General features: G+C 43.0%; 1 long non-coding RNA gene across 1 annotated transcript; it reads left to right on the top strand.

Annotated features, from left to right (window-relative positions):
- The first annotated feature begins 366 nt into the window (after positions 1–366).
- LOC149864440 (uncharacterized) lies at positions 367–26,716 on the top strand. The gene is made up of 3 exons (XR_016442514.1): positions 367–420; positions 1,739–1,900; positions 26,578–26,716. It is a non-coding gene; the product is annotated as an uncharacterized LOC149864440 (long non-coding RNA).
- Positions 26,717–27,380: the final 664 nt, after the last annotated feature.

Genomic DNA, 27,380 nt, shown 5'->3' on the forward strand with positions numbered 1-27,380 from the left:
TCTGTCACTAGATTGCCTCCTTCATTTAATGAGGATCTCAGACTAAGAATTTGGTGGTGGAGTAAGAATTGTGGCATTAGGGGTCCAGGCCCCACTGAAACAGTGACTTTGGAAGCTGTGGGGGGTTAATGCTACTATCAATCTTCATGCCCTACAGATTGTATGTAGAGTTGGGTGTGAGGGACCATAAGAAACACCATAAGCCAGATATCCCACTTTTTTGGTTTGACACCCCGATCTAATGTATTATGCATTGAACTGTGAATCATGAGATGTAGCTTCAGTTTCTAACTGAGCCTCAGACTTCTTCTGTGCAGTAAAGCAATCCACTTAATTTATCTTGTATTTTAGGTTTTCATCTGGAGGGGAAGAGGGGCCATCAGGGATAATGTATCTTTTCCTCATACAAATGATGTGAAGGTAAAATTCATGGATTATTGTTAAATTCTCAAAGAGTGTGGAGGGTCTGAAAGCCATGTACATAGACATTTGCTTAAGCATTTACTGAGCATGGTTTTCCCTTGCCATCATATTTCACATAACTTACAGATGAATGACAATGTTTCACCTAGTTTTCTCATCTTGCTAATGATTTTAATTCACAGGAGGATGATAAATACATGATGGAAATGTACTTCATAGGCAGACAGTGCTCAAAAGGGTGTGTGGGGTTAAATGTTTAAGCCTTATACTTCCTTAACATTACCAGACAAACAGAAAAAGGAAATTCAAGAAAAAGCAGTGTCATTTTTTCCCCAGCTCCAAAAATCCAATCAAATCAAAATATACCAAGGGTTGAAATACCCTCATCACTCCATCTATTACTGAAAATGGTTACTTGTAAAAACAAGTTGAAAATTCATCAATTTACATTCAAATGAAGCATGGAGGTATTAGTAAAACCCAGTGTAATTTTTCTACAAGAAGATTTGGGACATGCTTACTGCACAGAGAGCAAACAGTAAAATTATTGTGTGTGTTGTGACTATTTCTGTACCTGAATGTCATGGAAACAGGCTATATGAAAAATGTTATGCTAGGAAAATGTTCTCTGTATACATCCAGCTACTGTTTTGCTGTCAATGGATTTAGGCTAAGAAGGTTGAGTATCATTATGGGCTTTCCACTATATTATTTTATGTCATTAATAGTTCTGCCAAAACCCTGCAAAGGCAAATAGGACTGGGTCATTGAGAATGGTGAGGAAAGTACACATGTGCTAGAACCGTAGTTGTGAACAGGTTCGTATTGCAAAGCATGCACATGTATAGTGCATAGTAAAAAAAGATTTCAGTTCTAGTCATATAAATCTGTCATTTCCATCCAAAGGCAATGCTTTATAATCAAAATAATACTTATTTGGAAGGTGGCAAATTGGATAAAATTGCAGTGAATCTTCTGCCATCTTTTTAGTGTTTTGGACCTTTACTATAAAGTTTTCTGAAACTTCCATGCTGCCATGGTTTGTAAAACAAGTAATAAAGTGATAAATACTTACAGACAATTTCCGTTTATAGCTGTGTGTTATTATAAGCTAAACGAAAGAAAAAAAAAACCCTTTTGCTCCTATTACACACAAAATTTATTTTAAAGTATTGCTCAGGTTAGAGTGTTTATGGAATATTGATTACTTTGTATTTTTATGTTGTATTAAATAGAATTACTTTTCTGAGTTCAAGAAAACTAGTGAGATTTTTTTAATTAAAGTGTTCTGGATATCATTTTTTATTTTCTTTAGAGATCATTTTATAGTTCAGACATTCACCAGTGGGAATGTTTGTACACAAGAAAAATAAATACTCTACAAGTTCAAAGAGAAGCTCATACTATATCTTCTACTAGCAGCTGACAAGCCCATGCCAATCTAATATGGCAACTTACAGAAGAGGAAAAATCTGCAGTAAGTATAACACTTCAGAACATAAACCTAATCAATTAATTTTTCATTTACAAAGAGCTAATCCAGTGATTTCATAATGTAAATCCATTTTAGGAAGGTTAGCTAAAGAAAAAAAAATGTGCACCAGGGATGTCTTTCTTGCTTTCATAGTAATTTATAAGAAAATTCCACACTGGCATCATACTATTACAACCTACTCTCCTAATGATGCTGACTTTAAAATATTTGAACATTTCATTTCTACCAGCATTATCAATTAAAAATACTGTTTATCTCTTTTAATGAAATAAAATTCATGACATCTAACTGATGTTTTTACTGCATTTTACCTCAACAATTATATACCCTTAATGTATAAAAAGTGATAAATGTGTTGTGTGCACATAAATATTATGATAGCATAATAGAAATTTGTATGAAGTGAAAGCAATTAGGTGTCCATGCTCAGAAAGGCCTAAGAAAGGTCACTTGTTTATTACAATACTAAATTCAATAAAGATTAAGAGGAGGGAGGAGGGGATAATTAATGGCTGTCAAATGTATAGAATATATCCAGCCTAAAAACAGGTTCATTCTCCCTCCAAATTGTCACGTCACATTTTCCTGCGTTGACTCCATAGAAGATATTATATGATACCCAGTGGAACTTCACAGTTAGAAGAGAAAAAGAGATGAATTGCTGTCCTAGTCTAGCGACACACATCTCTTTAACAATCATTGTATTGTGTATTCTTAGTTGTTCACAAATTCCTAAACCTTTTTCTCAATACAGAGCCAATCATAATCGTGTTTTATAAATGCTTTGTCTCCTACTTGTGATTACATTTATTATGTAATTTCTCTCCCTTTGGAAATATGTAAATGGAAAAACGTTGAGAAATTACATAAACGAAAAAAAATATGGGAAACATGCTTAACATTTGTGACTGGTTTTTACTTATATTAATAGTGACAAACAAGAAAAGTATTGGGAACTTGTGACCAGTCAGCTGTCCATGAACCACAAATGAGTGTCTGTAGACCATCCAGGTTCAACAGACCACATTCTGAGTCGCTGCTCTAGTTTATAGTAATTTTAATTGGTAGCCATGTAGGTTAGAACAATGTACTTAAGTAAAGTCCTGTGTCTTCCTTTGCTTGAGTTGGGTTATAAGTGGATAGCTTTGCTTTTATATACGTATACATGATAGTATTTGATTTCGTATGTTATATGATTGCATGTTTATCAGAATATTTTAATATTTGATTATCTGTTACTACAGTGTTGCCTGTACCTTCAGATGCCTTAAGATTAGCTACTGAATTAATACTTCTTTCTCTGCTCTTTGTTTTAATCAATTTTCTTGTGGCTTTAAAAAAGTTTCTGATTGCTCGTTGTTCACATTTTATTTTTGAATGAGGCACTGTGCTCCCATAATATGAGTTGCCAGAAATACAGATTGGAGCACAAGGGTGTTATAATTCGTTCACATCTATGATATAAAGTAATACTTCATCAACAGTACTTTTGCTCTTATAAAAAAAGTGCTTTCATGGTCCATCCCAAAGAGTTTCGTGTATTGTAGATACATGAGCTCTGTGTGCAAAGACACTTGTACAAATAGTAGCATATGGAATCTTAATGACGAGTGGGAAATAAGTGCCTTCAGTATGCTGTCTGTATAATCAGGAATATATAATGTAGGTAAGAGTTTTTCTGTGAACTCTGTTTGACTATTAAGGAGTTTCAAGTAGAACTGCTTCTGTGCATTTAAGAGTAAGATGTTTTCAGTTTTGTGGTAACTGACTAAATAAAACTTTCTGATGGATAGATATGCTGTCTGAATTTTATTTTTTTTGAGGAGAATATCTATGGGGCAGTGTTAATTTTGGTGTGACATAATTGTATATTTCTTCCACTCAAATATTTGGATTTATCTTAACTTATTCCTAATTCCAGATTAACTGTGTTTATATCAGATTTTCTTTCTTCCTCTCTAATGTGAAAAGGTAAAAACCTGAGCAGTGTATGAAAATCATATAAAATCATAGAGGGTATGGCTAAAGTGAATAGGCAGCTGCAATTTACCAAGTCCCAGAATATGAAAGCCAGGGAGCACCCATTCCCAACTCAAGTTACCTCACAGTCCCCCAGTACCCTGGATGCTTTGTAGCTCTGGGCTTTTTTATTTACTCCAGCTGAACAGGACTGGTCCCACCCTTAGCTGTCACAGATCTAAGCAAGTAAAGCCTCTGTGCCCTAGCCTGCCTCCTTCCTGTACCTGTCAGGAAAGCACCTGTGGTTAGGGATTTCAGCCTCTTACAGCCTGGGAGGTGAGCAGGGATTGACCCTGCCCTGCCACCTAACCAGCTGTCCACCTCTTTGAGAGTCAAGAGTGGGTAACATATGCCCCTGGCCCAGCACTCCCCCCCCACACACACACACCAGTGGAGTCTGCATGGAGTGGGGAAGGAAAAGACCCCAAAGTGGAGACTTTTCATTTCCCTGCAGACTGGCAAGCCAAGCTGGGATTGATCCATCCCTGCTGCCCCCCGTGCTCCCTGCATTTAAGAAAGGGGGGAGGCTTGGGACTTTCTACCCTATGGCATGCAGACTCTGACTAGGGTGGGGCAGTTCTGGATGGGGGGTGCATCAGGGAGGCAGGCAGTTAGTGAGTGGGTGGGGCTGGAGAAATCCCAGCTCAGCTTTCTGGGCTTCAGGGAGATTAAAAGCCCCCATCATGGGGCCTCCCCTCACCCCCAGGCCATGCAGAACCCAGCTGGTGGGGCACTGCCAGGCCAGGCAGCTGTGTTCCCCACCCAAACCCCCTGCATCTCAGAGAGGTGGGTGGCAAGTGGCCAGGGCTGGGGAAAGATTGTCTGCTAGCTCTCCCACTGTGTGCTGCTGGCCACAGGAGGTGGGGGCCTGTGTCCAGCAGCCAGTCAGCAGTGGGCTGCCAATCTCTTGGGTTCAGCAGCCTTTGACAGTGTTCAGTATGAGTGGTGGTATGCATAAGCACCCCTGCTCTCCTGGCTCTCCTCTCACAGGTTCTCTTTCTTATAATCAAACAAGAAACTTTATTAGAATAGGGAGAAAATCACATTAAATCTTATCTTGGTACAGGGAGAAGTGAATGTGTGATACCACGCTCAGTCATGATTCCTGGTTCCAAAAGAAAAGACTGAAGCCAAACAGTTTTAAGAGTAAGTAAAAGTATTAATTTCCTCCCTTGTAGAAATACCCAGTTGTTTCCCCAAAAGTGAGTAATATATGCACCAAAACAAGGATTAATTTGCTAGCATTAATTAACCTGATATCAAATTAATAGTATTCATAGGGAATATCTAGCCCAGTACTATGTCTCCAGCAGTGGTACAAGTGGAGGAAAGCATATGAACAGGACATATCTAAAATGATTCACCCCACGTTACATCTTCCCTGGCATCTACTGTCATTGATTTAGGGATGTCGGCAGATATATTTTTGACTGTTCTATTTAATACCTATTTAAGTTCTACACAAAATGGAACAGATCCTGCAGGAGTAAGTGAGATGCATGTCCCAATAGCAAATAGCCCAAGGCCTCAGGCATGTAACTGGAATGTTGGAGAACCAGTTCCACAATCCTGTTCTAAATTAGAAGAAGTAGGGACTCCAACATGTCCTCCATGTGAATGCCTTCCCATTTAGAAATACTTAAAATTCCAGAAATGCCTTCAAGAACATGGCATATACACAGATTTGCAACATGTTACATTGCAAGAATTTTCTACTTCATCTGCTGCCACAACAACATCACTTTCAACAACTGACTCTTCCTCTAAACCATGGGTAAGGTTACGGGCTAAAAAATGGTCCCTCCATATGCCAATCTCTTCACAAAAACCACTTGCAGGAAAAAAGGTAGAATACTGCACCATCAGACATACACTACACCTCCATTACAGTAGATCAATGACAGTAGATGCCAGGGAAGATGTAACATAGGGTGAATCATTTTAGATATGTCCTGTTCATATGCTTTCCTCCACTTGTACCACTGCTGGAGACATAGTACTGGGCTAGATATTCCCTATGAATACTATTAATTTGATATCAGGTTAATTAATGCTAGCAAATTAATCCTTGTTTTGGTGCATATATTACTCACTTTTGCGGAACAGGTTCGCACCTCTTGCAGCCCCAGCAGAGCCTGCTCAGTTGCCAGCTCCCGCAGGCAACCCAGGCTCGACCGCAGCTACTGGCCCCGCTCTCCCCAAGACAAAGCGTAAGGTGTTTGTTGTGGGAGACTCCATCCTGCGGGGCACTGAGGGGGCAATCTGCCGCCCCGACCCCTTAGCCCAGGAAGTCTGCTGCTTCCTGGGGGCCTGCATCCGAGACATTGCGGAGAGGATCCCGCAGCTCCTCCGGCCCACAGACCACTACCCCATGCTCCTTATTCATGTGGGCACCAATGACATGGCTCGGAGCACCCCCAGCCAGGTCATGAGGTGCTACAGGGAGTTGGGAGCGGGGCTTAGGGGTCTGGGAGCTCAGGTGGTGTTTTCCTCGATCCTCCCAGTCTCGGGCTATGGGCTGAGGAGGGAGAGGAGGATCCACGCGGTGAACCAAAGACTGCAGCACTGGTGTTATCAGGAAGGCTTTGGCTTCCATGAGCACAGCCCGCTCTTTGGAGAGAGAGGCAGCGAGCTGCTGGGAAGAGATGGCCTCCACCTCTCTCCCCTGGGGAGGAGGCTCTTCTCAGCCAGGCTGGCTGACCTGCTCCACCGGGCTTTAAACTAAGCCCGCTGGGGGATGGGGGGACTACTGCCCCTGCTGGCCCGCTGAACGGCCCTTGCAAAGCCAGCGGACCAAGGCACTTAAGGGGGCACTTAAGGGAGCCCACCCCTGCCCCAGCCCTGGCACAATCTGTGGGCAAGGCAAGAGCCCCCAAGGGCACACTTGCCTGCCTCTACACTAATGCCAGGAGCCTGGGCAACAAGCAGGACGAGCTCGTCCTCCTGCTCAGTGCAAAGAAATATGATGTCATTGGGATAACGGAGACCTGGTGGGACTCCACCCATGACTGGACCACGGGTATAGAGGGCTATACCCTGTACAGGAGGCATTGTGTTGACAAAAGGGGCGGGGGTGTAGCTCTCTATGTGAAGGAATGGTACATGTCCGTGCAAGATGATGTTGGCGACCGGCATGGACAGCTAGAGACCCTCTGGGTAAAAATTCGTGGGGAATTCGGCACAGGGGACACAACAGTGGGAGTCTACTACAGACCTCCCACTCAAAGTCCCGAGCTTAACCAGGAGTTTGCCCGGGAACTGACTAAGGCCACTTGCTCCAGGACCTTGGTTGTCATGGGTGACTTCAATTACCCGGACATCTTGTGGGAAGATCACTCAGCTAAATCTGAGCAGAGCTTTCTCTCATGCATGGATGACCTCTACCTGACCCAAGAGGTCTATGGGCCAACGAGAGGCAAAGCGCTGCTTGACCTGGTACTGGCTACGGGGGATGACCTAATCGGCAACCTAGTGATCAATGGGAAGTTGGGTGACAGCGACCACGAGCTGATCACCTTCACCATCCACCGTAAAGCTGGCAAGTCAGTCAGCAACACAGAAGTCCTTGACTTCAGAAAAGCAGACTTTGACAAGCTCAAGAGGCTAGTCGGTCAGGCCCTCAGGGACCATGACCGCAGGGAGATGGGAGTTCAAGAAGAGTGGTTGCTTCTCAAGGAAGCCATCCTCAGTGCACAAGCTAAATCTATTCCAACACGGAGGAAAGGCAGCAAGAAGGCACAGCAGCCCCCCTGGCTCTCCAGAGACCTAGCAGACCTACTGTGGCTAAAAAGGAAAGCCTACAAAGGATGGAGGAAGGGATTCACCTCCAAGGAGGATTACTCCGCGCTGGTCCGGTCCTGCAGGGAGCAAACCAGGAAAGCCAAGGCCGCAACTGAACTCCAACTAGCTTCAGGCATCAAGGACAACAAAAAGTCCTTTTTCAGGTATGTGGGGAGCCAGAGGAAAAGCAAGGGCAATGTTGGACCCCTGCTAAACCAGATGGGGCAACTGACAACTGACACCCAGGAAAAAGCCAACCTATTAAATAGGTACTTTGCGTCAGTCTTTCATCAGTCACACGGGATGCCCATGCCTGCTATGGGACAGGGAAATCTGGGTGAGGGGGATCCCCTACCCTCCATCAATGCTGACCTCGTGAAGGAACACCTTGAGAAGCTGGATACCTTCAAGTCAGCTGGCCCTGACAACCTGCACCCCAGGGTACTCAAGGAGCTGGCGAGCATCATAGCCCAGCCCCTGGCACGGGTCTTTGAAAACTCCTGGCGCTCTGGTGTAGTGCCCGAAGACTGGAAGAAGGCCAATGTGGTGCCGATCTTCAAGAAAGGGAGGAGAGTGGATCCGGCTAACAACAGGCCCATTAGCCTGACTTCTATCCTGGGGAAGATCTTAGAAAAGTTTATTAAGGAGGCCATCCTTGAGGGACTGGCCCAGGCTAACATTCTAAGGGACAGCCAGCACGGGTTTGTTGTGGGTAGGTCTTGTTTGACTAATCTCATTTCCTTCTATGACCAGGTGACGTATCACCTGGACAAGGGAGAAGAGATTGACGTCATATATCTTGACTTCAAAAAAGCTTTTGATCTGGTATCCCATGATCACCTCTTGGCCAAACTGCCCAGTTGTGGCCTTGGCTCCACCACGATCCGCTGGCTGGGAAATTGGCTTCGTGGTCGGATGCAGAGGGTTGTGATTGATGGCAGTCATTCATCATGGTGCCCTGTAACCAGTGGGGTCCCACAAGGCTCTGTCCTGGGACCCATACTGTTCAATATTTTCATTAATGATGTGGACATTGGAGTTAGGAGTGGACTGGCCAAGTTCGCCAATGACACCAAACTTTGGGGCAAAGCATCCACGCCAGAAGATAGGCGGGTGATCCAGGTTGACCTGGACAAGCTCAGCAAATGGGCAGACGAGAACCTGATGGTGTTTAACACCGAAAAATGCAAGGTTCTCCACCTTGGGAGGAAAAACCTGCAGCACCCTTATAGGCTTGGCAGTGCTACGTTGGTTAGCACTACAGAAGAAAAAGACTTGGGGGTCATCATTGACCACAAGATGAACATGAGCCTCCAATGCGATGCTGCTGCTAGTAAAGCGACCAAAATGCTGGCGTGCATCCATAGGTGCTTCTCGAGCAAATCCCGGGACGTCATTCTCCCCTTGTACTCGGCCTTGGTGAGGCCGCAGCTGGAGTACTGCGTCCAGTTTTGGGCTCCACAATTCAAAATGGATGTGGAGAAACTTGAGAGAGTCCAGAGGAGAGCCACGCGCATGATCAGAGGTCAGGAAAACAGATCTTATGATGACAGGCTGAGAGCCATGGGACTCTTTAGCCTGGAAAAGCGCAGGCTCAGGGGTGATCTGATGGCCACCTATAAGTTTATCAGGGGTGACCACCAGGATCTGGGGGAACATCTGTTCACCAGAGCGCCCCAAGGGATGACGAGGTCGAACGGTCACAAACTCCTGCAAGACCGTTTCAGGCTGGACATAAGGAAGAGTTTCTTTACTGTCTGAGCCCCCAAGGTCTGGAACAGTCTGCCATTGGAGGTGGTTCAAGCACCTACATTGAACACCTTCAAGAGTAAATTGGATGCTTATCTTGCTGGAATCCAATGACCCCAGCTGCCTTCCTGCCCTTTGGGCAGGGGGCTGGACTCGATGATCTCCCGAGGTCCCTTCCAGCCCTAATGTCTATGAAATCTATGAAATCTATTACATAGATAATAAGATATTTTCATCACCTGACTGAACACTTAGACTCACTTATTGACTTCTACCACAGGCTTAATGACTATCACCCCTCATTCAAACTTTCTCTGGAATATTCTTATACCAAATCAATTTTCTCGACAATACAGGCCAGATCTGGCATCTACAAACTACCACATACAGGAAATGCAAAGAACACCATGCTTATATCCATAAGATCAGCAATCATCCAAAATAATTTTTTAAAAAAACCCCATGTACTGACCTGTAAACTATGGTCAGCTCACCAAGGTACCACATCTGTTCTAGAAAGAAATACTTGTGATGCCCACCTGGCAAACGTAAAGTCTGCCTTCAAATGACAAGGACACTCCAGTACAGAAATAGACCATATTTTAGAAAGAGTCACCCAAATACCCATAAGTAACCTACTACAATACAAAAAAATGACTGCAGATCCCTGGTGGTCACCTATCAACCCACACTGGAGTTGATTAGAAAAAGAGATGAGTTATAAGTGTTTATAACTTCTCATCTTCTTTATTTGCCAGTTAGAAGAAAAAGACAAGATTTAACAAATGGGAGCACTCATGGAATTCCTGGTGGGTTTTGAGAAACCACTTCTTAAATGCATATCTATTCCAAGGCTAAATATTGCAAACTTTTGGCCAGTGTCATTTGTGTGAAGAAGAATACACACTTAGAGAAAAAGAGGATACAGTTTTCTGGCAAGTTAATGGAAAAAAATGGGGTCAGATGAGTAGGACAGAATACATTTCCTCAAATGGTTATCATCACCCATATACAGTAGAAGAATGTATTATGGTGGAGCAAGAATGGATGCAGGGGTATACAAAACAAGAGTTGAGGGATCACAATCCCTGTTGGTATTTTTCTTCAGAGAGTTGAACATGTGATGTGTACATGGAAATATTTTTTACCCTCTTAGCACCAATCCCACCCCCCCAAAAAAACCCCCACAACCAAATTAAAGGACTGTGACTGTTTTTTCTTAAGAACCAGAATTCAGATACATTTCAGTTTTTTCTTTTATAATTAAATTAGGTCTCCACACTGATGTTATGTGGGTGTGTCTACATGTGCATTTAGCGTGCAGTAACTTACTGTACAGTATGTGGGTTTTAGACCAGCTTCTACATGGGTAGGAATTACATTGCAGTAATGCTGTGTGTAAACGGACTTGGGAGTAAAGTTACTTCCAAGTCAGTCCACATAAACAGGGTTACAGTGCAGTAAGGCAACTACACATGCCTTACTGTGCAGTAACTACTTGGGAGTCGGCATAAATTGCCATCGCTACTGTGCAGTACAGGCACTCATATGTAGACATGAGCTCATACTGCATAGTAATTTTCAGTTACTGCACAGTAACCTCAGTTACCGCACAGTAACAGTGTGTTTGTAGACGCACCCTGAGTAAACTATGAGGTAAGCTTAGGTTATGAATTTATAGCACATCAGCTAATGTATATTGGCTGCCCATTTATACACTCCCAACTCACCATAAATGAGAGGTACCTTATCCCCAGAGAAAGTTTTATGAGGTCACACTCTAGGTTACTTTGCAGTAACTTGTCCACATGCTCATGCTCTTAGTTTAACTAAAAGCTTAAAAATTAGCATACCTGTCCTTAAATTGTACCCTATGGAAAAGTCACGGACCAGAAAGTCAACAGTCATGCAATAGAGGTTTTCAGTACTTAATGTCATCACCCATCAAATCAAGTACTAGATTATAATTTACATGTGCTTTTAATATTTAACTTGTTATTTTAACAGTTCACATTGGCATTATATAGTCATCTGTCCTTTTTTTTAAAGTGCAGAACACTGTCTAACTTTTCCATGGTTTTAACCTAACTAAACATAAAATAATTTGCTTGTATTTGAGCACCGATGGTTTCATTTTTTTAATTGATTTTTACATTAAATGTTCATATCTATGTTCATACATAAAGACATATTGGGATTGATTTTTCATATATGTATTGCCAGTGGAGTCAAGGAATAAAAGTCAGTTTAGTGCTAGTTCTTGGGAAAATCCTGTTGGCTCTGGATTTAAGGACCCAGAGACCTTGTTCCAGGGGGGACCCACCCTCAGACCAACCACGGCCTTTCCGTTCAATAATAGGCACATTTCTGATACATAGTGATAATAGAAAAGAAACAATAGAAGCAATCAAGCAACTCTATATATCTACCAAATCCTAGGGCTGTCAGCAGAGTCAAAATATATCTGGTCAGGACACAGTCTTTATTCTGAGGGTCTCAGGTTGTGACAATTTTTCACTGCTCCTGGAATATTATACCTATTTCTGAATAAGTGGAAGACTTCAATCTCCAAGAAAGTCATTATAGTTATTTTCACACACACTAACTGAAAAAAAGGAAAAGGGGAAAAAGGCAAATAAAACCATTCACACACATTTACCACTTGGATTATTGTAGAAATAATTATTTGTCCCTAAGAGTAGAAACCATTAAAACACTGATGATTACTTGATGGCCATTACTACATAGCTGTCAGTTATCTCCTATTCTAAGTATAGAGTAAACTTGTTATTTTTTTCCCCAGATACTGCTGTGCAGAAATGGTTGGCAAATGGCTTTTTAATAGCAACCCACTGTATTTGTTAATAGTTATTTCTTTCTTTGGTAGTAAAGTCAACAGTCTTCTCTCTGTTCATTTTACACCATATATTGTAGAAAATGCTAGAACTATGATGGATTGTTTGCTGTCTGTTTTATATGCTCGACTTCCTGTCTGGACAGGTCTCCAAACAGAGTGCCTATCTGCAAGAAGAGGTTCTTCTCATCTCTGTATGATTGTTCCAGTGATGGGAGGAATTAAATGAATCATTGTTTTAATGTCTTTATCACATCTCTAAGTTAACTTAAGTTGATGAGGTCCTGACAGATCTGCTGACTTTTTGCCAGAATGCCATTTTCAAGAATGATTCGATTACATAGAAAGTAAGTGTTTTCCTCTAGAGGGAGTGCAAGATGGATAAAAATAGCCTTTCTAGTTTTTTACCAGATCACTGGAAGGAAGATTGCTCACTTTAGTATACAATCAAACAACTGTTTGAAAAGAGTTTCATGGCCAAGATAATATATATTTTTTTCCCTTTCAAACACATTTATTCACTAATTACTTTTGGAATTGGATCAATTCAAATGCCACTTTAGATGCCCCTTAAGGGCATGTTGCTAGAGTTCAGTTTTATAAAAAGAGGAGCAATGCACAATGCCAATTTGCTACTAAACTGCCTGTCATGTCTTAGAAATTACATAAGCAATTATGCAAGGCAAAATTGATGTCATTTTAATATCAAACATTGCGGTGCTCTTTTTTAACCTAATGGTAATAAACATGTCCATCACACAAGTGGCATGATGCCTAATCATTCTTATGCTTGGTTAATTCATATCTTTTGGTCATGCTTGGTCAATATTTCCTCCTCTAATACGTGGCTGCTAACCAAATTATTTAGAACCAAGTTTCAGTCACATAAACCTTCAAAAATATTAAATTCAGCAGTTACTTCACAACACATGCAATATTCAACATTTCCCCAGAGAATTAAGGAACCAAAGGTGGTTTTAATAGTAAATGAAGCTTGAGTTTACCAAAACTAGAGAACTACTAACGTATTTGTAGGATTTTCAGGGATGGATACTAGGGCTGTGTGAAACTTCAGCGGCTGTTTTGTTTCAGAGGTGTTTCAGACCATTTTGGCACCCAGAACACCGAATCTGAATGAAATGGAAGGCTCCAAAACAAAACCATCTGAAACATTTTGGAAATGTTTTGGATGTTTCAGAATGTTTTGGAGATGGGCTTTCAGGGAAACAAACTCAGAAGAGGAAAGAGGAAAGGCAGGGGACAGAGGACTGCTCTGATATTGATGTCTGTAGCTGGCCAGTGTCTGTGATCTGTCCCTGAGGTCGTTTCCAATCCCAGTGCTCTGGTAGTGGGACAGCAACCTGCTGTCATCCTGCGTGCAGATCCGGGGGCCTGCACCCCCCAGGAAGAATCTGGCACAGCCCCGCAGCACTCCTTTTACAATGACAGGAGGCTGAGCCTGGGTAGGGGATGGGGCTGGGCCGGGCAGTCATGGGGGTTTCTCCCATGGCTCCTCCAGCTGTACGTGCCTCTGCCCCAGTGCAGGGAGCTGCAGGAGAAGTCCCCATGCCTGCCCTGCTTGGCCGTACCCCCACCCAGCCCCAGCCTCCATGCCACTTAAAAAAACAAAACAAAAAGTCCCGCACTCACTGGCTGTAGCAGTGGTGATAATAGCCTCTGGGGGCTCATGGCAGAGCCTCCCTACACAATGCAGGGTAGCAGGGATCACCCCCTGCCCCTGCTTGGCACTTGCACAGCAGTTGTCACATCATGCAGGTGCAGCACAGTTCAGCAGGGTGCCACATGCTGCCTGGGAGCTGGGCAGCTCCTCCTGTCAGCTGGAACCCAGTACCCCTCAGCCCCAGTCGCCCCAGCTCCCAGACAGCATATAGCACCCTGCTCAGCCATGCTGCACATGCACCATGGGGCAATTACCATGACAGTGCCAGGGGGGCGATCCCTGCTGCTCCCCGCTGCCCAATGCCATGTGGGGAGGCTCTGCCACAAGCTCTCAGAGGTTGTGATTGTCCCTGCTACAGCCAGTGAATGCAGAGCTTTTGCTTTTAAATGCCAGGAGGGCGGGGGATGGTGCCGGGCAGTACAGCCATGTGGACTTCTCCCCTGGCTCCCCCAGCCCAGGGAGAGGCAGGAACAGATGGAGGAGCTGTGGGAGAACCTGAATCCATCTGGCTGTGCCTGCCTCTCCCTGGCTGATCTGAATCTCTGAAAGAGCGTTTCAGCCTAAACAGATTCAGCTAAATCAAAATGAAACAGTGATCCAAAACACCGAAATGAATCACTGTCCCTCTAAAATGGTGAAATCCAAAATCGAAACAAAACATAGACATTTCACACAGCTCTAAGAACAGGAGATGAAAATATGTATAATAGTTTCTTATGTCTGATATGTATATTTATACTATTTATACATACATTTTTCACAGAAAAATTCAGTCTTTTTAGCTTAGACAAAAGATGAAAGAGGTTGTGTTGGAGGGCTTTAAAATCATGAATGGCATAAAGAAAGCTAATAGGGACTGTGTCAGGGCACTTCATTTGTCTTCTACTTTAAGAGGTCAGACAGCCTGCTGAGCCACTGACAAGTGTGGGGCAGGGCTAATTGCAGTCAACTGACCCAGGGATTTGACAGGTGAGGCTATCCCTGAACAAGGGCCTGATTGTAAGGGAGTCTCCTGTTTGGAGGAGGGTTGGAAGTAGACAAAGCATAAACCCAGACCCTGAGAGTAGGGGCAGTAATATCTTGGGAGCTGGTGAAGGAACATTGCCCAGTAGGAAGGCTACAGCTCCTGATTGCCAGCAAGGAGAATAACTTCTGAAATATCTGGAGGTTTGGGTAGGAACTAAGAGGATGTAAGAGGTTCCGGGTTACCCGGTGTGGGGTCTAGAGCCCTGAGAAAGGGGATGAAAGTCTGTGGGCCTGTTGAGGGGAAAGGAGAGCCCTGAGAGAAGGGTTGAGTGCCTGGGCCCAGGCTAGATAAGTCTGAAGATAGGAGCCAAGTGCACGGGGACCTAGTGAGAGACCAGGCAAGACCTGGGAGAGGGGCTGAGAGTTGATGGGCCCATTGAGAGGCTGTGAGGCCTGCTGGTTAGCAGCTCAAGAGGGGCATTAGACATGTAGGGCGAGCCCAGAAAGGGGCAAGCAAGATCAGGTAGGCCTGAAGACCGGTCCTGGGTAAGGCCTGAAACTGCACCCTGCTGGAGCTAGTGTAACAGGGAACCCACATTTGTACACTCCCCTTCTGGACATTGATATAACAGAAACTTCTTCTTGCCTGCATCCCCCCACCTTCCCTTTTGTGTGTTTCTTTTTCCTTCTAAGTACTGGCAGAAACCTAGCACACTCATTGCATGGGTGTGGCAAGGCTCAGAGCAAGACAGAAAGCTGAAGTGGCTTTCTGTAGGAGAAACCCACATCTACATATCAATAGAGCTAAGTGTCACTAAAGAAAACAAAATAACTAAAATATCCACTTCAAAGCAAAGCCTGTAAGAGACAAGAAAAGCCGAGGTGCATTGAAAACATGACTGTAAATATATCCTGGTGAACACATTCCCCCTTTGATTAAAACCTTTTTCTCAAAGCAAACTTCCCATATCAGTTTAGAGTTGTATGCTAAATCAGTCTACATGACTGCATCTGAGCTAACTCACATACTGTCCCTAGTACCTTTGATGCTCACTACTTCACATTGCATTTTTATATATTCCCCACAGTGCATTTTTATATATTTCTCACAGTGCATTTTTATATTTCATCTGTCTCATCTTTGCCCGGACATTCTGTATTTTATGTTTTATACCTTTTAACTTTAAAAAAATGCATTCTTTAGAGTAAGTCAGACCTTGTATTACTAAAATTGTTATAAGAATGCATTGGAATTATATTGCTGTATTGGGCTGGTCCCCTGAGTGAATGAGAGTATGTATGAATCAGTAGGTCATTGAATAACAAAGCAAGCACCTCTGGCTATTAATTGACAGTAGCCTAGCCAGAGAAACTGACCATTAAAGAACTCTACTCTGCTAGCCATTTTAAGCTAATCAAGCCACCTGGAACCTGCAACAACATAGCCATTGAATCAATCAAGAGTAGACTCCCAAAACTGCACCATTAGGAGGAACCCCCAGTGACTGATAACTGTCATACACTACTCAAGACCCATGTGGGAACAGCAACCTCCAGATTGGGCAGCCAAGGTGATGCTGGAGGATCACAGAAGTCTTCCAGAAAGGGATAAAAAGCAGTGAAATGTGACCCTCAGTGGTGCCCTGTCATACAACATCTGACCTACTGAGATGGAAGGACAAAGCTGGTGATCTCCTTCTGAAGAAGACATTGCCTTGGAGGAAGCTGACCATTGACAGCAGACTCCAGCACCTCAGACAGGTATAAACCAATATCAGTGCTACACTACTATTGCAGCAATTGTGTGTGTGTGTGTGTGTGTGTGTGTGTGTGTGAGTGAGTGAGTGAATGTTAAGGTAGCCAGTACCCCTTCTAACTCAAAGTTTTCATTCATGGTTTGTACTGGTAACTTCATATCCCATACAATAAATTAGAATTTATTATGGACCTGTTAGTCCTTTGTAGTCAACACTGGTTAATATGGTGAGGCTTTCTATGGCAGAGTAGCCCCCATGAAATGCTGCACATGGGCCAGTGCAGGCAAAGGTGAGGATGGGGTGCCAGAAAGCCTCAGTGCCCAGTGCCTTGATGGTTGTTGCATGGAAGGGAAAGGCTATGGGATCACACCCCAACAGAAAAGCACTTGGTGGGGACATCACATGGGTCCAGAGGCCCAGTGGGCCAGGTGGGTCTGAGGGCCTGGATAGTGAGGGCCATTGAGGGGCCTAAGGATCATAGTGAGACCCAGTGGGACCAGAAGGGCCCAGCAACTCACCAAGGGACTGGGAATTGCATATGGAGCTGAGATAGGTCTGAGGGCCTGAAGAGCAGCTGAAAAAGGGAAAAATAAAAAGGGTCTAGGAAAAGCGGCAAAGAGAGCTGCTGAGAGCCCAGAGAGAGGCCAGGAGGGAGACCCAGAAGTGGTTGGGTGACACAGAGGGGTCTGAGGGCCTGGAGATGGGCCAGAGGAGAGACCAAGGGGCCTGGCAACTGGAGTGAGGCTGAAAGGCCAGAAGGCCCAGTCAGGGGCTGTGTCAGCAGTTGATTGAACATCGGTAACAATGTCATCTGTAAGGCATGGGTCATGGTATAGGGAAGGTATGGAGCCATGCAATTATTCCACAAGTCCACGACCACAATCTGGGTGGTCATTATAGTAAGATCAGGGCAGCCTCCCTATCTATCACTATATTATCATCAAGGCGTTGCAGGTAAGACAGGAAAGTGCCCTAGGGTCACAGTGTGCATGGTTGCAGAGCCACCAGTGGGTATCACAGCCACCCCGGGACCCTGACCTTGTGACAGGGACTTACTATTTACTGGGCATATCTACATGTGCAATTAATGTGAGGCAATAATCTACAGAACAGTACACTCCAGAGTTTATTGCCATTTGCACATGTGCACAGGATTGCAGTATTCTGAGCCAGGTCAGAGCTGCTCTGGCTGCAAGGGGGCTCGGGGCAGTCGAACTGCCAACTTGGGTCTGCTCCCTCCAGCTCAACAGGGAGGGGCTGGCTGGGGCATGTGGAGGGGACAGCTATGGCATGAGGAGGCTTCAGTGCAAATGGCTTCACTGAAGCACCCTCATGCCCAGACACCCAAGGCATCATCTACACATGAGCTACTGCAGAGTTTTTAACCTCGCAACAGGATAATACTTGTAAGTACTGAGGAGTAAATTACTCTACTCCAGCCTAACTGGAATACATGTGTATATGCTGAGATGTGTATAACACACCTAGTTATTCTACTGAACAGTAAATATCTCACATAGACATTCTCACTATCTCACAAATACTAGAACTAGGGGACATACAATGAAATAACTTAGGTTAAATTTCAAAGCAAACATGAGGAAGTCCTTTTTCACACAGAGTATAATTAACTGGTATAACTCATTGCTACAGGATGTTGTGGAGTCTGATAATTTAACCAGGTTTCAAAGGAGAAGGACAAAAGCACAGATAATAAGTCCATCAGCTGGTATTAAACATAATAGGGGTATAACCTCCAAATACATTTTTTTAGGTCTCTGAAGGCTGAAATTTTGCCTTCAAAAGAGAAGGGTGGGAGATGGATCACTCTGGATATGCTCTGTTTAAATGTCCTTCTTAATATTTACTCTGCCACTGAGAGAGACGGGACATTCCCTATGGCCTGACTCAGTATGACATTTCTTATGTTCTTATTTTGCTAGAAGTTAAATAATAGAAATAGTATTAGGCACTGATTCTGACAGGACCAAAACCAACTAGTTTGACCCTTCTCCTATTTCTCATGAAGGCTTTTCTACTCAAAAGCATTTTTACAGCACAATAATTCTGGGGTTAATTGGAGTAACATATATGTGAAGGGGTTAACAAATCAGGTATATGGATTAGACTTTCTAAATGCAGTACCCAAGAAAAGCAAAAGCAGTCAAAATATAGAGCTCTTGGTAATCACTTTAGGATTTACAATGACCATCACTGTATTTTCTAATAATGTCAGTTAATCAGAATGCAAGAGTTGAATGACTAGAAAATATAAAATTGTTGACCAGTAACTATAAAGACCCTATGCTCCAATTGGCTTATAAAATTTCGTTTTAGTATAAAAAGAAATAATGTCTTTTTATTAACATGTATAACATTTCTCATAATGTTAAAATGGCATAAGGTTTTATGTATATACAACTAATTGAGAGCATTTGCGGTATAGCACATTTCATGTGCATTACTGCTATGCCTCGTGAGTACCAGAAAATAGCCAAATCGATAATCACTGTATAGAACATTTAGTTAGCTTTAACTTTTAGCTTCATGAAGCATTTGTCAGCTAGTCCATTACTTGCTAATGTACTAAGCTTTTGGAATTTTCCAATGAATAATACAAGCAAATGAAATATATACAATTTGTACTGGCTTCAAACTTTCATATAGCTGCCATAAAAGGCACTTTTCTATTCATATTCATAGCATCTATTACTTTTTAATTTTTTTTTTTACTAAGAGCAAGGATTCTTAGGGTGATATCTTTTATTAGAGAAACTGTGTAGTTGGGATATAGTTAGACAAGCTTTCCAATTTAAGACATTTTTCCTCAGGCCGGATCACAATGAGCCAGGCACAGCATAGTTATGTATAGTTATGATGTGCCTGCTTCCTTTTGATCTGACCTGAGGAAGCATATCTTGAACTGGGAAGCTTGTCTAACTATATTCCAGCTATATTTCTGGTCCAATAAAAAATATCACCCTAAGAAATCCTTGCTTGCATAATTTCTATTATGGCTACAACATCACACTTATACTGCCGTTTTCCTTACTGAATCATGCAAACAAGGTTTAAAACTTCCTAGGAAACAAAATGTTTTGTGTGGTATACCACCCGTATACAGAGATGATTGTGGGTAACACTAGCAGTGAAAGTGCGGCAACATGGGCTTTAGTATGAGGAGAGAGTGTGCAAGTTCTCTTGAAGTTTTGAACTGTTTGCCAGTGTAGCAAAACCGTTTGTACCACATTTACAATGATAATATTTCCTGTCATAGCTAGATAAATATAAAATTGAGTATGCTGCCACATGCTGCAATCACATCTTGGTCTGTAGACATTCTTTTAGCTTATAATGTGATAGGTATGTTTCAGATATTAAAGGAAAGATGGTTTCTGATTCTAGGTGCTTACATTCTAAGGATGAATAGAAAAGTACTAAGAAAGTAAGGAAGAAAAGAGACAAATAAAGAAAATAAAGAAAGAAATGTTAAATATATCTCATTTCCTCAGACATCTTTGAGAAGGACCTAAGTGTATACAAGATAAGGAGTTTAATGGTTCGGTTTTTAGGCCACTTAGGCAGGCTTCTTCTGGAAGTGGTTGTGGGAGGTTCTAGCAAAAGGATCAAGTAGCTGGGTATGTTCATAGTAGAACAGAGGTAATGTCAGTGTATATATCAGCTTTGGAACGTAAGAAGGTAGGTGGCAAAGTGTTTTTAAGTGTTGATGATAAGAAACAAGAGATTAATATCTGGAATAACCAATAGAAAGATTAAGGAAATGACATGAGCAAACATATTGATTGTATTTTACAAGGTTTGAATGCCTAATAATTTTTCTTAACCTTTTAATTCTCTATGACCTTTTTTTACCTAAAATTTTGCCTTTTTCCTCATTTCCTTTTTATTTTGGAATGCATTTTTTCTCCTTCTCTGTAGCTATGTGTCTCCTTTTTTTTTTTTTATTCAGCATTAATTATACTGTTGAATTCCCTGCCTACACAGATGTTACCTCTGTGTCTGATTTTGTTCTAGTTAGAATTTTAATAGAAGTATGAAAACTTGTTTTATAATTATTATTTCTTGGTTCTGTAGTTTTGCCAAATCTTTAATTAACCTTCTTATTAATTTTAATATTCAGTCATTTTATTAACATTCTAACTGCTTTTGAAGGTTTAAGAGCTATTTTTAAATGAAACCCCTTGTGTTTCTATAAACACAAATCCACAGTAATATAAATCCACAAGTACACAGTAATATGAATGATCACATATTCTTTTAAAAATATATAAATCTGGAAATTATCAAAACAACAGATAAATAAGTAGGCCAGTGACATATTTACATAGAAAGATGTGACACGATTTGAGGTATACTTTGCAGAACACTTTCTCTTTAAAATGTAAAGTGATGGTAACTGGAATCTGAATGCATCATTGAAACTTCCTCACTTCTCATGTGGTTCCCCCTTCTTATATTCTTAGATTCTGCTCAATATCAGAAGTTTAATAATGAACCTATAGGAAAATGTCTAGAATACTTGTACTTCCTGCTTTTATTCAGAAGAGCAATATTAAAGCTGACATGAAATGCAGATCCCATAAGTTCAGAAGATGCTTTAATAAATAATTACACCAAGGTGTGTGATTGGTTATGTCAATCAAAGTTACATCTGTGTTTTATTTGTTTGACATACTATTCATAGACAGTGCTTTTCAACTTTGGAAATTTGGCTCTGCTTATGTAAAAATGTCACTTCCTTTATGACAAATCTATTCAAATGTGTTGTATTTTTCTTATTAATGCATTACTCCCCAACTCATATGATATCCTATCATGTAATATGTTGGAAAGAATATACACATGCTTTAATTTTAGAAACAGAGACATTTAAAATAGTAGTGTGTCACAGGGCGGGGACCCAGGAGTGGCAGTGATCTCTCCTAACGCCCCCCACCATGCCAAGTTGGCGATCAAGCACCCTCGTTCTTGCCCACCACATCTTTGATGATCAAAGTATTATAAGGGAGGCTGCCTTTATTTGTCCCCTTGGACATGGTGCTCTTATTTATACTGGCCCATGTTATGTATAGATAGATTTTGGTGCACCCAGCCTTATGGGCTATGTGTGGCTTCTACCACCCCTTATACCACACCCCAAGCCTCTCATATGTACCAAACGTTGTTGAGTCAGTTTCTATAGCTCACGCCCTTGTGGACATCCTCTGGGCTCGCCTCTGTACGCTCCCCCTCTCCAGGGCTTCTCCCAGCACCCGCACCCTCTCCGGGGCTTAATGGAATACTCCCACCCCCTCTGGGCTTCTATTCATGCACACCCTCACTGGGCTTCTATTCTTGTGTGCCCCTGGGCTATTCACGTATGCACCCTCATGGGCACTCCCTAGCTTCTCCTGTGGCTGCTGCCTGCCCTGGGCCTTTTCCCCGTGGTCTGTGTACGATCGCCTTCCCTGGGGTTTTTCCCCGTACAACAGTGCCCTGTTGGGCCTTGCTCATGCTTACGCCTGCACTGGGGCCTTTCTCTGCGATCACGCCACCCGCACTGGGGCCTGGCCTCACGGCTCCCGCAATTGAGGCTCAGATGGCCGTAGCCGTGCCTGACCTCCAGACCCCCTTTTCGGGTCCTACACCCCACTGGGGCTTCCCACAATCGGGCTCAGGCAGCCTCAGCCTTACCTGGCCCTCAATCCACTGAACCCCCTTCTCAGGGTTGGGGTCAGTGCACCCCCTAATTGCTGTGCTGTCTCTGGCACCAGGAACCCCCATGCTACTGGGGAGCACCTGTGAAGCTCCTCCAACCCCTTATAGCCTTACCCAGTCCTCCGGTGTAATAACAAAACAGAAAACTCCCACTCCTGGGCAACAATATAAACTCCACGCCAAACTGGCTATCCATCATTCTATCATCAACCCTACCAGGGTTTCCTCCACCCCATACCATCTCGCGGAACGCTGCTCAGGCCATCAGGCTTCTCTGCTATGCCTACTCTCAGCACAGCTCTCTCTTTCTCAGCTGCCAGAGGGGAACTGCCTGCTTGACCTCAGCTTAGGCTGTTTATATAAGCCGGGCCCTGCCTCCTTCCAGTCAGCTGACCCTTGTGGTTGCCCCAGCAACCAACACCTGTCCTTCTCTAGGAGCAGGCACTTCAGTGTACTGCGACATAGTGCAATGGATTGTCTTTCTCTTCCCATCTTGGTTGCATGGAAAGGCGTCCTGGGACATAGGCAGACAAGGTTCTTTGGATGAATCTGATATCATTTATTAATAAAAGATTAATAAAATGATTTATTAATAAAAGGTATCAGATTCACCCAAAGAACCTTGTCTGCCTATGTCCTTAGGCCAACACAGCTACAACATACACTCCTGGGACATGGAAACTTGAAGTACTTCTTGTTGTTGTGATGCTGATGCCTGAAGCTTATTAAATTACAAGGGTTCTAGCTGCCTTAAAAGATGTTGGATTTTTGAGAAATGTGGGCATACTATTTGTATTTGGATCCATGTAATAGTCATAATAGATGTCTGAGAGAATGTGTGTGTTCCAGGTGGTGGCTTGCTAATGAGGAAGCCTGTCCTATCCAATATGGGCAGTTGAGGATCTTCAGGATTAAATTACATCAGGGCTGTCCACCTTTAACTGTCTGGAGGCTCCATGATCCAAGGGTCACACCAGCATGTCACAGGTTCTTCCCTGCCCTACACTGTGGCAACACCTCAGCTTCCCAACTGCAGTTTCCCCAGGGTGTGGGCTTCCCCAGCCACATGGACTGTAACATCCCACCCACCTCCTGGGGCAGCAGCAGGATGTGGAAGCTGGAGAAGGGAGGGGGAGCCTGAGACCCTGGCTGCTGTTACAGCTGGAGTGATGTGGGAAGTGGAGGCCAGGTGGGAGCTTGGGTGCTACAGGTTAATCCCTCACAGGCACCAGTTGGGCAGCCCTAAATTAGATGCAGGTGTCTATACAACATGATCTGACCACCTTTTAATGTTTTCTGAGATAAACTAAATAGACACAATATCTTAAAACTTCTTGGCATAAATCAGATATTGCAGACCTCAGGTGACTGCTGCAGTAATTCACTAAAACCTTTCCAGTTTTTTAATGAACTTTCAGAAGTGTAGATTCCAGAATTAGGGGCATGGTATTTCAGTAAGAGTTGGTTAAGTGCAACAGAATATCACCTACAATATATCAGTTAATATTTTTCTGCATGAGGATGATCATGTTTTCTCTCCTAATTGCAGTATTACAGCGAGGATTCAGGTTTGTGTAGATATCTATCATGACCCTTGAGAACTTTTCCTGTAAGAGCATCGTAGGATAGTCTTGTAAACATGATCTACACTCTTTCTTCCTAGATGTGTAATATTGCATTTGTCTGTACAAAAATTATGTTAAGCCATTTTATCAAGCAGTCCAGGGTGGCCTCTCTAATTACCACATTTTCTTACAAGAGACCCCAGAATAATGTGCACCTTGCTTCTGAAAGGGAGAATGAAGTGAAAAGTACGTATTCTTATGGTGAGTTATTGAGTAGCAGCAGCTAGGGAGAGGCGCCTGCTCATTGTTCTGCTTCTATGAGTAGAATACAGGTTTTACTTTCACTTTGCCCATTAAAGCATAACCTGCTTCTCATGGCATGCTTCGCCCTGCTTCTCAAATATCACGCATCCTGTAGTTTCCAGTTGCTGATTTTTGGAAAAAAGGTACAAGCTGTATGCAAAAAGTGATAAAATTAAACTGTTATCATTACTTAACCACACCACCATTTTTTCTCTTGCACAGTTTAGCAACAAAGAAGTTGCTGTTGCTATTGTTATTGTTATTCATTACATTATTAGATATTGGGAGGGAAAAATATTTCTTCACCGTTAGAAAAGTAAGGCAGTGTAATAGATTGCCTAGTGAAGTTATGGGATCACCAACATTGGAGGTGTTCAAAAAGAGGTTGGATAAGCAGTGGTCATGAGTGATCCAGGTGTAGCTATTAGGCCCATGCAAAGCAAAAAGTATTGACTTCAGATTTGGATTTGGCAATTCAGGGGGACAGTGATTCGGTCACTGTCCTGGTTCAGTTCAGCCAAATCCAAATCATCTGAAGATATTTGGTGCCTAATCTTATTTGGCCATAGACTATACAGGCAAGCAGTGCTGGTGGGAGCAGCTGGGGAGCAGCCATACGAGCCCTGGCTTGTACCAGCAGCTCCTGGTTTGATTTCCCAGTTCCCGGTTTGATTTCCCCCAGCTCGCCGATCATCCCCTTGGATCCCCTGTGGCTTCTCCTGGGGCTGCCAGCACTGCCTGACTCACCCCAGTGCGGGAGCAGGCAGATGAGCCATGGCTTCTCCTGGGGTTGTCAGCTCAAGCTGGGGCTGGTCTGGCTGCTCCCCCAGCTGCTTGTTCTGGCACTGCCTAGTGCCTGCCTGTACAGTCTATGTCTAAATCTTTCTGAATCAATTCAGAGGCTTCCAATGCAATTTGGAGAGATTAATGGGTCTCCTGATTCAATTTAGATTTGGAGATTCAGCTGTCAAATCTCCTCTAAATCGAATCGGCTACCAAAGCTTTGCACAGGCCTAGTAGCTGTGGTTATGCCATATTATGGGTGTTTCCCATATTTCTAAGCTTTGCTGGTTGCCAGATGGGGCTGGGAAGGAATTTTTCTCCTCCTGTTGCTACACATGTCAGAGTCCTTTTTAAAATCTTTCTCAGAGGCCTTAGGTCTTGGCTGTAGCCAAGCCTGGGGATATTGACTGGGGTGTGCCAGCGCTCCTGCTGGGGACTATTCCTGGGAAATTCCTGCTAGAAGGCATTGCCTTTTTGCTCAGGGTCAGACCTATCATCCCATTTTACCTCATGGTCACATTATTATGTACTGTGGGGGGGTTTGCCTTCCTCTGTAGATTAGACAAAGATTTGCTTGCAATGGTTTGGATAGAAATGATCCTGCCTCAGGCAGGGTGTGGGACTAGATAACCTCTAGAGGTCCTTTCCAGCCCAAATTTTCTATGATAAAGCTATTGGGTCATGAAGATATTTTCTTGGTGTCTAAAATGATAATTATTCATTTACAGTAACTTTTTTAGATTTATTGGGTAAACTATTTTTATCCAGTTGAATATGTTCCACATTGATTTTTTTCTTTTTTTTGTAATTCTGTTAGATGTTTTTCCCCAATCAGAATGTCATGCATTATTATATTTGATGCATTACAGAACTCTAAGTGTTTTATGTCAATATTTACCTTGACCAGAAAAAAATATGATCTCATAAAAAATATATCACTTATATTTTTATGAACTATATTCCTTAAATCATTTTATAATATCCATTTTCTATACATCTGCAAGTTTAGAGTGAGGTCAAGATCCTTGTCCCAGAGTTGCTTTATATCTTTTACTCTTTAAAAAAAATGTATAACATTAGTTTTTTCCAGCCTTGTTGCAAGATTTATTTTAAAATGTCATTGATGATTCAGAAAGACTTTTTTATCTGTTATTATAGATTTAAAATATTTAACTCTACTGGTTGCTTTATGAAATCTCTCATCACTGAAAGAGTAAAAACAAAAATATTTCATTCTCACTATGTAATATGAATACATTATCCAGCTTCTAGAGCAGCAATATTAATTACATACTTCTGCTCTTTCTACGTCATAAGTAACAATTTTATAATCCTCATATAGTATTACATTTAACTCATAGCTTGATTTTCTTCATTCCTACTGACCAGGGATGTGGGTTTTCCATTTCCCACAGACAAATAGAGAAAAACTTGGAGTCCCCTTTTAGCTGAGAAAAAAAAATCTTTTTTTTTTAATTTAACAGAGAAACACGCAGACTTTTATACTTTTGTAAAGTTCCAGCCTGCAAGGAGCTGGGGGTAGTGGAAAGAAGATGGTCAGGTGGGGGGCACCATGCACATGTATATGCATGTGGCAGCCAGGCATCCTGGAGAGCAGCTCCTGCAGGTAAGTCTGGGGTTGGGGTGGACTTGAGGCCCCCGTAGGGAGGTAGGAGGTTGGGTGGGGTTCAGGCTGGGGCTGATGCCCAACTGGGTGAGGCTTGGGGCCCAAGGACCAGAATGCACAGCCACAGGGCCCTGGTGGGGAGTGGGACAGGGCCACACACACGCACACACACACACACACACACACACACTCACTCACTCACTCACAATGGCAGCAAGAGAAAGAGACTCAGTGGAAGGGTTGGAGTCCAGGTGAGGAAAAGAGGCAGAGTCCAATTCCTTGGTTGAAGGGGGGGGGGGTGATAGTTACCTATCCAGGCTGGAAAAGGGTCCTTGTCCAGCAGGTGTTGTCCAGAGGGGGGTCGCTAGCAGGGCCTCTGGGTGGATAGGTGGTGTGGCATGGTGCTGGTCCAGATGGAGAAGGCATCTGAAAGAGTCAGTCTTCACTACCCCTTTTTATGCGGCAGACTACCTCTGATCTCCTATGGGATGGCCTGTCCAGGCAATGTCAGTCCTGTTCCAGAGGGCTCCAGGTGTTCTTACTGAGCATGTGCAGCCCTGGCACCTCATCTTTTGTTTCTTGAATGCTGAGGGTGGTTCCAAGGGCTGGGTCATTGGTCCAGGTATTGGTGTTGATGATTTGGTCATTCAAAGGGAGGTA

This window comes from Crocodylus siamensis, chromosome 5 (assembly GCF_052110815.1).
Source record: "Crocodylus siamensis isolate JL-2025a chromosome 5, ASM5211081v1, whole genome shotgun sequence".
NCBI lineage: Eukaryota > Metazoa > Chordata > Crocodylia > Crocodylidae > Crocodylus > Crocodylus siamensis.